Here is a 15,221-nt window from a genome sequence, read left to right on the forward strand (position 1 = left end):
ATTTATACTATTTTGATGTTACTGATCGCAGATAGTGTTGATATTAAATTCTATCTCATGAAGTACATCTTTATAATTTTTATTCTTATGCTAATTCAGACTTATTTTACAATTTATTTTACTTTGTAGTTTTGGCTGGCAATTTTACATTGTTTTAGGGATCCAAGAATGTAATATAGGGGATCATATGGTCAGTATGCGATGACCATGTCCCTTTAAAATGCTCGGCCTGCATAATGCCATCTCTTTTAATCTACTTAGAAAAGTACCATTTTGTCACTAAATGTGTTTTTTTGCTGTTTTGCCTCTGCATCTGACTGGCTGTTTTCAGAATTTTGAGCTCAATGTGTCCTTTTTCTTCTGTCTGTTTATACTTAAGTCTGTTTTTGCCATTCTTTTTGGTATGAGATGGCCAGAGTTTTACCCCTACCTCAAGTATCTTTTCTATTTTTTGTTGTCTTTTGAATATTACTTTGTAAATTCTGTAACGGAATGTTTTCTTTCTGTTCACATATTATTATTTCTCCATGAATATTGTTTTGTATACAGTTTCCCTCTCCCTTCTGACATTTATAAGCTGTGGTTTCTTTGGCATGTATGGGTCACAAAGTCTGCTTCTTAATTTTGGGGGCAGGCTGATTTGCATAAGTGAGACCTTCAGCTTTAGCTTAAATTACTGTGAAAATATTGCTCTGATTCTTGTTTTGAAGTCTACCACTACTCTAATGCTTTTGTGAGTCAAATAAATCATAATACTATTTGTTTCTTTTGCACTGCCATGTTTGTACCTTTTAGGGATTTGTTAAAATGGGCAGGTGCCCAATGCTGACTTTACAGTCATGTGGGTAAAGCCTGTTCTTTGTGGCTGATATTTAGATTATTTCCCTGGATCTTGTTAGGGTCTGCTAGGTTTCCTGACACCACATGTTGTTTCTTCTGCTTTAGTCATCCTGTTGTAGTAGGTAGCGTTATGAAGTGGTTAAGGCTTTGTGCTTCAAATTGGGAGGTAGTTTTTTCAAATCCCTTACTGACTCTGTGTGGCCATGAACAACTCACTTCATCTGCCTATGCTCCAATTGGAAAACCAGAACAAATGTAACCAATTGTATCATAAATGTAGTAAGTTGCCTTGGATAAAGGTATCAGCCAGATAAGTAAATGTGTTTCTGCTTTAATTCAGGAGACTCAGTAATATATCTTTATGGACCCTATCCTAGCAGATCAGATGAAATGCATGACACACTCTTTCATACACCCATAAATACTCATACTCATTCTCATACTGAGTCAACAATTAACCACACACACACACATAAGTTTTTGAAATTGGGAGGAAAGTGAGAATACCCAGGGAAAATCCCACACAGAAACAGAATGAACACGTAAACTCAACACTGATAATGACCAGTTGGCTGGATCAATGGAGGAGCAGCCCTAACCATTGCTCCATTGTGTTTGCATCCTATACCTGCTTAATCAAATTCAGGCTAACAAGAAGCCAAAGTCTATTTAAAGGCCAATTTTTCTATGTACACAGTAAACCCCGCCCCTGTACATCATATGGTTAGTTGAACCTGAAAAGATGTAAAACCTTAGGTTAAGTGTGTATGTTTCTGATCCAAAAATCAGATCTGACTTGATGAAAAGCTTTTGATCAGTAAAAGCAAATGTAACGGATGTTTACATACATTCCTGTCATTTTGCCTTGTTTTGAGTAGTATTCATTTTCCTTTCAGCTCAAGTTCCTTATGCCTTGTTATCATTTACCAAAAAGCAACACTTATTCACAAATAAAAAGAGAAAACCAACTCCCAATGTGTGATGTGTGCATTCCCTGAATTTAGTTTAATATTTCATGTTCCCAATTGTTTAGTTTCCCCTTGTATTCACTTTATTTCTTATTTAAGTAGGTTGCCTTCAGGCAGCTGGAAAATGATGAATAAATTGAAAAGATTCATGTTATCAAAAACAAGAGCAGTTGAATTCTGAGTCAGTCTCTTAATGAAGAGAGAAGATGTCAGGATGACAACCCCTGCCCCCCTGCTGGCTTTGAAAACCAAGTAAGACAACATTAATTGGTTTTTTTTCGTTATATGCTCCACCTCTATCTGCTCTGATAAATAATTCAGTGACAGAAGGGGCCACATGCCCCATTCAAAATGCAGTTATTCTCGTTAAAGAAGTGTGGCTTTCCTAAACACCCAAACATATTTCATTCAGATACAATTAAAAGGTAAAATAATGAAAGATGGAGCAAAGTGAATTCAAATTGTTTTGAGAAATTATCCACTCCCAACCTGTGATCTGCCTAATCATCTAAGACATAGTGTGGAGGGTCACTAACATTTTAAGATAGAGAAGCAAGTTAGTATACAGTATATATCTTGTGCACTGATTTCTCCACGCATTCACTCATATACAACACATGTAATGCAATTTCATGGAACTGGTACCTATTCTGGCACTAAGGATGAGACAGACTTGGATGAAACTCCAGTTTCTTTGTAGGGCACACACCAACATGGGGCTTTTTTGAGGGTCATTAGTTAATGGCATGTCTTTGGAATCCAGCAGAATCCAATCCAATATTCTGTTTGTAATTAGTATCTGTCTCTCCAGGGATATATTATTAATTTTCTTTTTTGATAATGAAAAACTTTATAATATAATATATTATGGCTTCTCTTTGTTTAATGGATTCCTAGTATCCTTAATACTGGATGACCTTGATTGAAAGCCACTGATACAAAGTTTAATCTCTCATGTATTAAAGAAATAATGAAAGAATACTTTGAAAGTGTCAATGGGTTACTCATATAACCCAATAAAACAATCAAAAAGAAATGTTCAAATCAACTAGCACTCCTGTTTAAACTTACTTTTTAATCTGTGCCTGATGCTACTTGGATAGGTTTCACCTCCTTGCAACCCTGTAATAAATGAACATAGCTAAAAAAAATTAAATGGATAGATGATTGAAAAACAAAGCGCATTTGTGTCACATATAATCCTTTAATACTTTATGTGCCTTACAAAACATTCTGGCCAAGATTGATAAGTACATTTTTAAGTGGCACCTTTAATGGCATTTATTAACAACTTACATTTTTAAACTATTTTATTTCTGATAGATAGATAGATAGATAGATAGATAGATAGATAGATAGATAGATAGATAGATAGATAGATAGATAGATACTTTATTAATCCCAAGGGGAAATTCACATTAAAATTCACTGATAAAATTAGCTAAGTTTACTCATTAATTTATTTTCCAAACATACTTAGTATAATAGAAATGCAGAATCCAAAGCCTAATTTTCCAACCTGGACAATTCAGAGACACTAATCTTTCTAAACAGCATGTCTGGAGTATGTGAGACAAAACCCATGTGGACATGGTGAGAACATACAAACAATGCACACAAAATGGAATGAAATGTAATATAAAATATAATATTTATTAGGCTACTGATAATTTCAGTAAATTTACTTCCAACATTTTTCCACTCTGTCTTTATTTGTGATCAGAACAGGAGATTGATCCATGGAAAAAAATAGCTTTACGATATCAGATCCATTTTTTGAACCTGCTTATTTCATTGCAGTATAAGGTGCAAGGCAGGCACCAACAAGACCCACATATACAGCCCCAGCTTACACAAAATTGCACGCTAACATACCATGTATACCTTTAGGATGAGTAAAAAAAACCCACATGGGCATAATGTGAGCATGCAGAATTCACACAGAACAGCAGTCAGACCAGCAAATGAACCCAGATCTGAGATGTAAGAAAGCTGAGCAATCCATTGTGCTGCCCAACAGCTTTTTATATTAATTCTAAATGCACATATTTTGTTGATTTATAAGAACACTAGCCAACCTGCGGCGTACCATACACCGCATAATCAGGCCATTTTTTAATGATTTTTAAGCACAGGGAGAAAATTAACATTTGAAAAATTGGTAATGTAATAAAGCAGAAAGAAAAGCAACATTGTAACAATGCACGGAACAAACCAACACACAATCTTCCGTGTGGCGCTCAGGCGCGGAGGGTGGAACGGGAAGAGAGGAGAAGGACATCCACCCCGCTCCCTCCATCATGCTAGTCTGCTGATTTCTCGTCCAGTATGCACTGTCCGCTCATTGTCATTGCACAGTCCAGATGCACCTGTGACTCACATAGACTTTTCATTGCTCTTTGCGGTTTTGGCTGCCTTTTTATATATAATCCACAAAGACACCCGACCACAGTGGGAGGGGGGGTGTGTACAAAGTGCAGGAGCATCTAAGAAGACGCATGTTTGTTGTGGATGCGAATTGCTGTATGTACAAGTAAAACAGTTTGATATGGTCACGCGCTCGTGCGCTGTAACCGGAAACTCGGTTTTTAAAGACTGCTTACTTTATTGTGTATACGACTGTAGGTGAATGAAAAGATATAACTCTGGAGAGGGTAACATACAATACAGCGTTGTACACGCGGCACACAGCAATTCACATCCACAACAAATGTGAATCTTCTTAGATGGTGCTGTCGCGTCCACCCAAGCTCTCGAAACACACACACTCCAAGAGCAAGAGCAACCAACAGACACTCGCCCACCAACTGTAAGACAATGGAATACCCCTCGCAAACTGCTCTACACAACGCATACAATGATTCACATCTGCGACAAACAAACTGTTTTACACACTGCATCCAGTGATTCACAGCTGCGACATGATTTTTCTTAGATGGGTCTAAGACCATGGGAAACCCCTCGGAAACTGTTTTACACACTGCATACAACGATTCATATCCGCGACAAACTGTTTTACACACCGCATACAGCGATTTACATCCGTGACCCCTTCCTGCCGCGTCGTGTGGTGCCTCTGTGTGAACCGGTCGGGCACAGAGAAGTTCAGCTGCTGAGAGAGCATCTCGACTGTTGCAGGGCCTGCATTGGTGAAGCAGGTGAGACGGTAATGAAACAGAGGCACAGGTAGCGAGGTGGGTGTGTACAAAGTGCAGGAGCATCTAAGAAGACGCATGTTTGTCGCGAAAGCGACTTGCTGTATGTAGCGTGTAAAACAGTGTGCTATGGTGCATCGTAACTGAAAACTCAGTTTTTAAAGACTGCTTACTTCATTGTGTTTTAACCTTAGTTGTAAAGGAATGTTTTAAGGATCCCATGGGATAACCCTCACAAACCGTTTTACACGCTGCATATGGCGATTCACCTCCGCGAGAAACATGTCTCTATGAACAGTCAGCGTGGGTCGGAGCCGCATGTTGCCTCTACGACAGGTGAATATAAATGACGCCATTTTTTCTGTGTCGTCGGGTCTGAGTTGGTGGGCGTGGCTCTGTGAGTTGTCGTATCCAATGGACTTGGAGTTAGTGCTCGTGGCTCCTTCCTGCGTGCGCCATAGTTGTCTCATTTGTCGGCGGCTTAGTGAATCCACGCCCCTTCCGGCGTGCTTTCCATGGTCGTCTTGCCTTAGTGAATTATATATATAGATATTGATCAATTTGTTTCCATCAACAAATATATGCCCTTTGTAGCCTTTAGATATTTAATTAACCAATATTTGGGTTAGTTCCTTCCTCATGCCTAATGCCCTAGAATAGGCTGTATACCCCTGAAACAATGAAGTGGATTAAATAGGCTTGAAAATGAGTGGATGGATTAATTCTGGAAATTAATGCAACGTGGTAGATAGTAATTTTTATTCAGTAAAGTAGATATTCAGAATGAACTTAAATAATTCAGTGACTGCAATAACTGTAAATTGTTTAAATCTTGTATAAAAAGTCATTTATTGAAATTTCCACATATGTATTTAGGTGTAGATATTTACAGTACTTCTGTATTGATATACTTGCGTGCCTCTTTACTTAATAACTTTTATAGTAAATTTACTTTGCATTTAGAGTATCTTTGTTGTATTTATACTAATACCCCAGCTGATTCTGAGTGTAGAGTATGATAGCATTTACAGTGGTGTTTGTTTAATCTGATAGTAATGATCAGAAATACTTCTAAAATGTTTTTAAACGACAAACTGTTGTATAGCTTAGTCATAAATATTTAAAGATGGCGACTCATTGCTTTTCCAACGTGATTTTTCTGAAATTCCCGCACAGAGACTGGGGAAGGACCTTACAGCTGATGGAGTAAAGCTGCTCCCTGGCACGGACGCATGTGTCGCGTTCTTGTCAGCCCCGCCCAGCCCAGCCTAGCAAAACGTTGTAGTGAGTTGCATAATAGGCACGCGGGAGGCGACGATAAGCTATAATCAGAGGTGCTGACGCACAGCTGCCGTGAAAGTTTGAACTTGAAAGTTAAAAGAAGCGACAGCGAAAAGGTTGTACCCTTTTAGGATCCAGAGTTGTTACGTTTCTTAAAAATGTTTCTCTTTATACTAAAGTTGTATAAAAGTAGTCATAATGGCAAATTCAAACCAAGGTTGGTGAATTATCGTCTTGTTAACCTATGTCTTGGGAGTCATATATGAAACATCCGAAGATTTTTGTAACATTTAAAAACCCTAAAAAATTGTGACTTGTTAAGATCGCGTCTCATTAATTTTTTTAAAACAATATTTTCCTCGTCCTATTCATTTATGAAATAATGAGATCATTTGAAAGAACTACGATATTTTTCTTGGAAATCCGGCAAAAATATAAATCATATTTCTCACACCGTGCCTGTTGTGTTGCCGCGACTTGTAATTATGTATAAACTAAAATAATGGCTGTAGGCAAATTACTGAAGAGGTACATTTTACTTTTCAGATAGCAAGTGATACATAATCAGTGTAGAAATACAGAAGTGCGAAATGACATCAAGAAAGGACGTAAAAAATTAGCTCCCGTCCGACTGAAAAAAACCTCTATAAAAGGCGGTCGCTGCGTTCCAGGGAATCAAAGCCGCTCGTCATGGCGCGGAGGAAGGAGTGCGGGTCTATGCTCGCGCTGTTTTCATGGTAATGCGCCGCAACACGTCTGGAAGGCACTGCGCTCGACTGCACTTGTAAATTGTGGGACCAGCGAAGGGGCTCGCTGCAAAATATAGCACAAGTCGTTCTTTTCTTTGTCGCGGATATCACCTCAGTTAAGGAAAGAAGGGAAAATCAAGCTATCTTATTTTGCCCGTGGATTCCATTCCGAAGTAGTCAAAGTCTGGGAAATTTGTTCGGAGAGAGAGCGAGAAGGTGAAGGGGTCTGCAAGTCTAACTGGGCCTCTAGCGAGTGGTAAGTTTGGTTTGGGTTGGGCTCCTAGTGTGTTTTTCGTACACCCGTTGCGAGTGCAGTAGTCAAGAAGGAGACTAACTGTTGGTTTAGCTCCTGAGGAGAAGTGGCTTTTTGCGATCTTCGTGCAGGGAGAGGAATGGGGGAAGAGCTATTCCGGTTTACCCCTCGAGACTGCGTTTTAAATCCCTGCGGTCCACTGGCACCTCTGCCCCGATGCGGAAATGGCAGTCGTGCGTTTCGCTGGGAAATGTAACCTACACACACCGTAACTCCTTGGATATCACTGAAGTGTAGTTTCCGAAGGAGAGAGTCGTCGTATTATTACGCCTGTTTGGCTGGATGGCCGAGCGCTAGGAGTGGGGATGAGATCTTGTTTGAGAGTCTCGTCGCTCCAGCCTTACTTCCCACGATCTGGCTGGGTACGTAGGGGAGCAAACCTTCTATTGAGCAAAGTTCTTTTATTTTTAACATGTCCGAAGACTTGCAAATACAAAGATAATTAAAATAAACTACGTGACACTTGTGGCAGACATAGTGGAATTAAATATGGAGAGTAAGAAAGTAACGAATTTGCTAACGTACAGTACAAAAAGGGCTTGGCTTCTGGCTAAATAACTGCCTGCTGTATATTTCTTGTTTTGGCTTTCTTACCAAAGCAGCTAAAGTTGCTCATATTGAATGCAAGAATTCATGAGACAGTGACAGTTTACAATAAGTGTCTGTCAATTCCATCAGTCATTTTTTCTTCATTAATTAAAACAAAAGGGTTTTCTTAAAAGTAAGACTGCATCAGAGAATACATGAAAGTCGCAGAAAAATGCAGTAGTCAACGAGACAGTGCGTGAAAAGGACAAGGAGTAAGCAGAAGAAGAAAATGATTGGATGTGCATATATATATTTTTAATTTTTATTTGTGACACCAAAACATAATTATTAGCCTACATCGGAATGTTGCTGGTGAATTGGGTCCTTGGATTCAAAGGTAGAGTTTTAGGGAGTGATGCCTTTCCATGCTAGGACCAGAGAAACTTGCAATAGGAACAAGATCTGTTTAGACCCATCTCATTTTACTGGCCCATTTCTACCACTACCACTACAAGCATTCCCTGCTTTTGCTACCATTATGCATCATTTCAGTGATTTCTGAGGATGAGCCTAAAATGTGGAGGATGTGCCTGAAGTTTAACTAGTGGCATGCCCCTGAATAGATGGGAGCTTTATGTTGCACTACACACTGGACATTTATTTTCATAAAATCTACGTGCATGTTCTCAGAAACAAACCAATGCTAAAAAAATGTCACAAATCAATTTGGATAAAAGTATCTTTTGAAGTTGATTTAGGAGGATGGTGGCAAAGAATCTAATTTAACTAGAAACATTTGGTCAGAAAGTTCATCTGAAAACTACTGTTCCTGGAGATTTAAAACATTTTTTTTGGAATAAATAAAAATTGGACTGTGCAGTTTAATGTAAATAAGTGCAATATGCTTCATGGAAGAAAAAGAAACTTTAAAACCAATGTCAGCAATGCTAGCTTAGAGGTTGCAAACTTTGAAAAAGGTATAGAATTTTAAACTTGGCACAAATTTCTGGGTAATGCAATAAGGCAAGGATGACTTGAATTTTACATTATATTGTATTCCTTAACCAAAGTGCATATCTTACCCAGACAAAGTATAAACTTATTTGGTCTTGGAAATGTTTGGGCTCAATGGAGACGTAATACATGTTTTCAAAATTTTCAAAGTTGATCTGGCAGGATACTTACATTTTTAAAAACTGGATTAAATACCTCACACCCCATGGAAGTTAAAGAAAGGTGCATTCTTGATGGACATTCTTCAACACTTGTTCAAACAAATAGTAGTTAAAATCTGAAATAAAGTTTAAAGTAATGGGGCTAATTGAGAGAACGTGATAGCTTGGCTGCTTTTAAACCACACAAGCTTGAATTGAAATTTCTCATCTTTTCAAACTTCCACTGTTCTTAGTGCAGCTTAAAATATTATTTGAAAGAATAAAAGTTCATGCTAATACAGTATAGAAATTCTATAAATATATTCAGTACAATGATTAATCTTATCTGTGAATAAAATATTAGATTCTACTATTACCAACAGTAAAATTGATTATAGTATTCACAAATCTGCCTAATCCAAACTATGGACATTCGAGTCTGGAGACTTTCTTTGCAACACTGGGTGCAATGGGATACCCGTTTATTGTTGGGAGCCCAGACTGTAGTAGAGCCCACTTATGCACACACAAGCCTACCACAAAACTTTCACTTAACTTAACCCGCACTTTTCGTGTAGGAAAACCCTGTGCAGATAGTGACTAGGTACATGAGTCAAATCCATGAAAATGAATCCTTGAGGCATCGGTGCTAATTATTGACTGACCTTGCTTCAGTCCTACTGGGTCAGGGGAAAAAAAAATGTTCCTTGTACATTATGCATGAGGACAGGGTTTTTCTTCTTGAAATTGTGTATGTTTAAAACCTTTCAACCACTGAGGAAAGATAAATTAATAAAAATAGATGTCCATATCAAGAGTATTTTACTGTATTTTATGATTATGGAGAGGAGGAGATGTAAGGCAGCAGCCAGCTCTAGACAGAACATGCATACTTGATAATTATGTTCATATGGGCTGGACCAATTTAGAGCTTTAAGCACAAGAGAGAGATACCAAAACAAACATGGGGTTGACATACAAACTCCACTCAGAAAGTGATCCAAACATCTAAGAAATGTATGTATCAAGGTCTGTCTCGCATAGATGGAGCTATTGCTGTGAAATGCTGCAATTCCAGAACAAGATGCTAACTCCTGTATTGTCCTCTTCTGGAAAGTGATCACCAACCAACAACTAGCTAGCTGAGCAAAAGAGATCCCTTTTACAGAAAGTTCTATTGAAGTCAAAAGGCTTAAATGACCAAACACTTCAACAAATAAACCCTAATTTGTAGAGATAACACAGTTGGATCAGACAGGAGCTGTAGAAATGGCAGTGTTAGGATGAATTATTTCCACCATTAAATTGTCAAATTTAATATAAGCTTGAACACTTTACTTTTGTTTTCTGTCACAAGCTGTTTTAAAGGTTGCTAAATGCTTTTGATTGGGGGTGTAGCATTTCCTCACTTGAATTCTTGTATTTTTGCCTTTTTCCCCAGGATAACTTTGTTTTGGCTTGCTTTCTGCTATCTGGTTAGGCACAGGTAGATTAAGAAATATTTGTTTTTTGCTATATCTTTGATTGCTTTGCTTCATCATTTTGTTTTTAATTCACTTTTTCTGTGGAGTTTGCTATATTAATTATATCCTAATTAATGATGAGCAAAGCAAGTACCAGTGCAACCAAAAAATGCTAAAGGGTAGCTATTTCAGTGTTATCCATGTGTATGATTATTAGTAATATTTACTTAAATAACTAGAACATTATACATTAACCATGCATTAAAAAGAACAGTTTTTTTAGTACTCTTAAGGCAAACACATTCTTGGCTCATTTTTATAATAATTTAGCTTATACATCTGAATTGATGGAAAAAAAATGGGTCGAAAACCTATAGGCACAGATCAACCGAACATCTAAATATGAAAACCATTACATTAAGTAAAGTCAATCACACATGTTAGTTTATTCAGTTGATGGGTAATCATGTTAAAAAAATTATATTCATTTCTGGCTGGTAGTCAAATCTGCAAGTCTTGTTTTAGCCTCTGATGTTAGTAGAAACTTCTCATTTGAAGCAATTTTAAATTAATTGAATGGTTTGTAATAATCCATGTGTATGTAATTCACTCTTTGAAGTTACATGCTCATGTTACCCACACTTGTTTTTTGTTTATTTTAAAGATGTGGTCATTTTGTTTTACTAGATAATTAGAAAATTTTATTAATTGTAATTGTAATAATGGTAAGTAGTGATCATAAGGTAATAAAACAAAATTTTTGCTTTTGCCATCTCAGTCCTTAGAGGGAACATTGTTACTGATGATTGCCTAATGACCGTATAATTTGTTAGCTAGCTAAACTAAAATGTTTTTGAACATTGGCACACTGCAAAAAATTGGTTGCAAATGGAAAAGTATTGCCTTAGAGGACTCCAAGGATGATATTGACAGCAACTACAGTAAGGGTGTAGTTGATGTAGGATGTTGGGTTTATGGAAGTCATTTAAAGGGAAAGAACTCCACAAATTTAAAAATACACTTACACTGCTATCACAAAGATCCCTATAAAGAGACTGAGCATTGTGACATACTGAAAATATACAAACTTACCACACTAGGTAAAATGAAGGCTTACACTGGTCACTGCACTTTAAGTGTGTTTCTACAGAAAGATAAAATTATCATTTGAACTCAAAAAGACTGTGCAAGTTCAGCTATTAGAGCATTAGAACAGGCCATTCAGGCCAACAAAGCTCGCCAGTCCTATCCACCTAATTATTCTAATAAAAAAAACCTTAAGTCTAGTTTTGAAAGTTACTAAAGTCTGTCTGCCATGCTACTTGGTAGCTTACTCCAATTGTCTATGGTTCTCTGTGTAAAGAAAAACTTCCTAATGTTTGTGTGAAATTTACCCTAGACCAGTTTACTGCTGTGTCCCTGTGTTCTTGATGAACTCATTTTAAAATAAGTCTTGATCCACTGTACTAATTCCTTTCATAATTGTAAACACTGTAATCATGCCACCTCTTAATTTTCTTTTGCTTAAACTGAAAAGGCTTGACTCTTTTAATCTTCATAATTCATCTCCTTTTGCCCTGGAATCAGCCTAGTTGCTTTTCTCTGAACCTTTTCTAATGCTGCTTTGTCCTTTTTGTAGCCTGGAGACCAAAACTGCTTACAGTACTCCAGATGAGGCCATACCAGTGCGTTGTAAAGCTTGAGCATAAAACCTCCTTGGATGTGTACTCCACACATCGTGCTATACATCATAACATTCTGTTTGCCTCAATGGCTTTTGAACACTGTCAGGAAGCTGATAGCATAGAGTCTGCTACGACTCCTAAATCCTTTTCATAAGGTGTATTCTCGATATTCAGACCTCCCATTGTGTATTCAAACCTAACATTTTTACTTCCTATGTGTAATACTTTACATTTACTGACATTAGATTTTATCTGCTACAAATCTGCCCAAGCCTGTATGCTGTCCAAGTCCTTCAAGTAATTATTTAACTGATTCCAAATTATCTACTAATCCACTGTGAACCACCAGGGGGCGCACCGCAGCCCACACCCAACACAAACAGACATGGGACACATGTGTATAGCACAGTTCCCACACAAGCACCAGGCAGTTTCTTTTCTTTCTCCATCTGCCTCCACTCCTTCTGGCAAGCTTTTTCCTCTTTAACCCGACTCTGGCTCCTGGAATAGTGGCTGCTGGCTCCTTTTATAATGCACCCGGAAGTGCTCCAGGTACTTGTTGACCTAAATCTGGCAGCACTTCTGGACGTGGTGGAAGTGCTGCAATTAAGGGCTCAGCAGCAGCTGCAGCACCCCCTTGTGGAATCCACAGAATCCAATAGGTCTTCACCAAATTCCAGCTCCCATGCAGCCCTACGGGAGTCCAAGACACTGCTGCAACCCAGGAGGACTGCCACCTAGTGCTCCGGGGTAGGTAATGCTCTGGATATGTTCCCTCCGCCTGTTCTTCCAGCGTAGAGGCATCCCGGCCAGGAAAGGGCCTTGGCCGTATGCCACACCACCAACCTTGGTATCATCTGCAAACTTAACCAGTTTGTTACTTATATTACAGTTTTGCAAACTGGCGGCACCCAGCGTCAAAGCAGTGCTTTTGTTCCAGTGTGGTTTCCCTTTTTTTAGATTCACATCCCTGACGCGGCTTTATCAAATACACTGAAATTAATCACATATTGTTTATTAGTTTAAGGCATCTGATTATAATTAAGCTGTAACAATTATAATGGTGAAAAGAATGGCCAAACTATTCCAAATACCATAGCTGCTTTAGCGTTGTTACTCTCAAGTATTTATCCCACTGTATCTGTGCAGGGAATCGCAGCTCTACAGCAGCTGATCGGAAAAAGAATTTTTGGTATACAGCATCATGCACAAGCTGCCTCAGCCATGCGTACATTCTGTTAAATTGCTTTTATATGACAAATGCTTCAGAGCTTTTCCTGTAGGGATTTCGCTGTTCAAAAACAGTTTCATCCCAAGAACTATAAACGTACTCAATCAGTCCATCAAGTGCTCCTTGTAGAACTGTTTGTACTTATAAGTACAATTACCTCACTGTAAACTTGTGATACCGTTATAATATTGCACAACCTGAGCCTCTTTATAAAGCGTGCATTTACATATGTACACATGATGATATAATTTTTAAGATGAAATGCAGAAAAATATGTTTTACATTATACAGATAATGTTATCATTTAAATAATCTATATTGTTAATAATTAAACATGAGGACATGGTATCGCAGCAATAGTGACGAGCTGGCGCCCTGTTCAGGGATTTTTCATGCCTTGCATTATATTCTTGCTGGGATTGGCGCAACACTGGATGGATAGATTGATAGAATTATTGTGTGGCGATTGGGTACTTGCAGAAAGAAAAAGGACAGGAATTGGGGTTAGTACATTTGAAAGAGACAGTACTGCTGCAGTAAATTATTTCATGGAAGGTTGCGTGCAGCGCAGCAAGGATCTTGCATTAGGCAGGAACAATCTCTGGACGGGGCACCAGCTCGTCACTTTCACTGCGCCACCGTGTTCCCATGTTTAGTAACATGCTTTAATTCCTATAATCATGAAAATAACAAGTATTCATCTCAGTATTTAAATTATTCATAGATCTGTAATATCATGAATGTAATGGATTATGTGTCCTGTCGGAGGAAGAGAGCCTGTTTAAGAATCATGTAGTGATTCACACACACAGAGCACATAGAAGAACAAATAAAATACAGTGAACCCTCGTTTATCATGGTTAATCCATTCCAGACTCTACCGTGATAAATGAATTTTCGTGAAGTAGGATTCTTTATAAATCGAATGTTTTTGCAGTTAGAGTATAGAAAACCTGTTTACGACCTTCTAAATACGTTTTGTAACATTATTAGAGCCCTCTAGACATGAAATAACACACTTTAGTCACCATTACACTCGTATTACCCAATATATTAGACAAAATAAGAGAAAATAAGACATATTAGACATTACAAATATATTATTACTAGGCTCACCCGCCTTTTAAGGCGACCAACTTTTATCCTCAGTTTGTGTGCGCTCCATGTGTACATCAGGCATGTAAGTGTAGGTAGGGAATGAGAACATTAAAGTGCCCATTCATAACATCTCCCGAAAACCTAAGTTTTTTTATCCCCTCGAGTGCCTGTCCAAAGTCGTACAATGTCAGCCTGAATCTGTACCGCTAAAGACGGAGATTCATGCATTAAATAAGCTATAGATGAGAATAAGCAAGCACCATCTCCCCTGATATTTACTATGCGGTGAGGCATTTGTACTCCATCAACATGATTTATTTCCAGAGACATAATTTTGTCTATTTTTCTAGTGCATCGCGCACAAAAGCAAGGGGATGATGGGAGCAGCAGAACTCTGCTCACATCGCGTCGCTTCGTACCGCAAGTCTGTGATAAGCGGAATACCACTACGCTTTGCACTCACGGGATGGAAGGACAATCCCGAGCGCTTTTATATAGTAGATTATTGTACTGTACATTTAATTACACACATACAGTTCTTACACACCACCACTAACCTATGAAGGCACAACCTCAGTAGGAGAGTCTTCAGGTGGTGCAGTATATTCAGCAGGTGCATCGTTGTCTTCTTTCGCTGAAGGAGTACTAAGAGTAGGCAGTGGGTATCTGGGTGCGTGGCTGAAGAACATTTTGATAGGCAGTTGCTGGCGCTGTCTTTTCATATGCGTGAGGAGGCTTTTGTAGGGTATTGCCATC

At 38.3% G+C, this 15,221-nt stretch overlaps 1 protein-coding gene across 2 annotated transcripts in view; it reads left to right on the forward strand.

Annotated features, from left to right (window-relative positions):
* Nucleotides 1-6,932: 6,932 nt before the first annotated feature.
* Nucleotides 6,933-15,221, forward strand: part of sh3rf1 (SH3 domain containing ring finger 1) — a 176,083-nt gene continuing 167,794 nt past the window's right edge. For both annotated transcript variants that reach the window (XM_039751164.1, XM_039751165.1), the window contains exon 1: nt 6,933-7,249. The gene's annotated coding sequence lies outside the window, so the exon portion shown is untranslated. The remainder of the gene's footprint in view (nt 7,250-15,221) is intronic.

This window comes from Polypterus senegalus, chromosome 4 (assembly GCF_016835505.1).
Source record: "Polypterus senegalus isolate Bchr_013 chromosome 4, ASM1683550v1, whole genome shotgun sequence".
NCBI lineage: Eukaryota > Metazoa > Chordata > Cladistia > Polypteriformes > Polypteridae > Polypterus > Polypterus senegalus.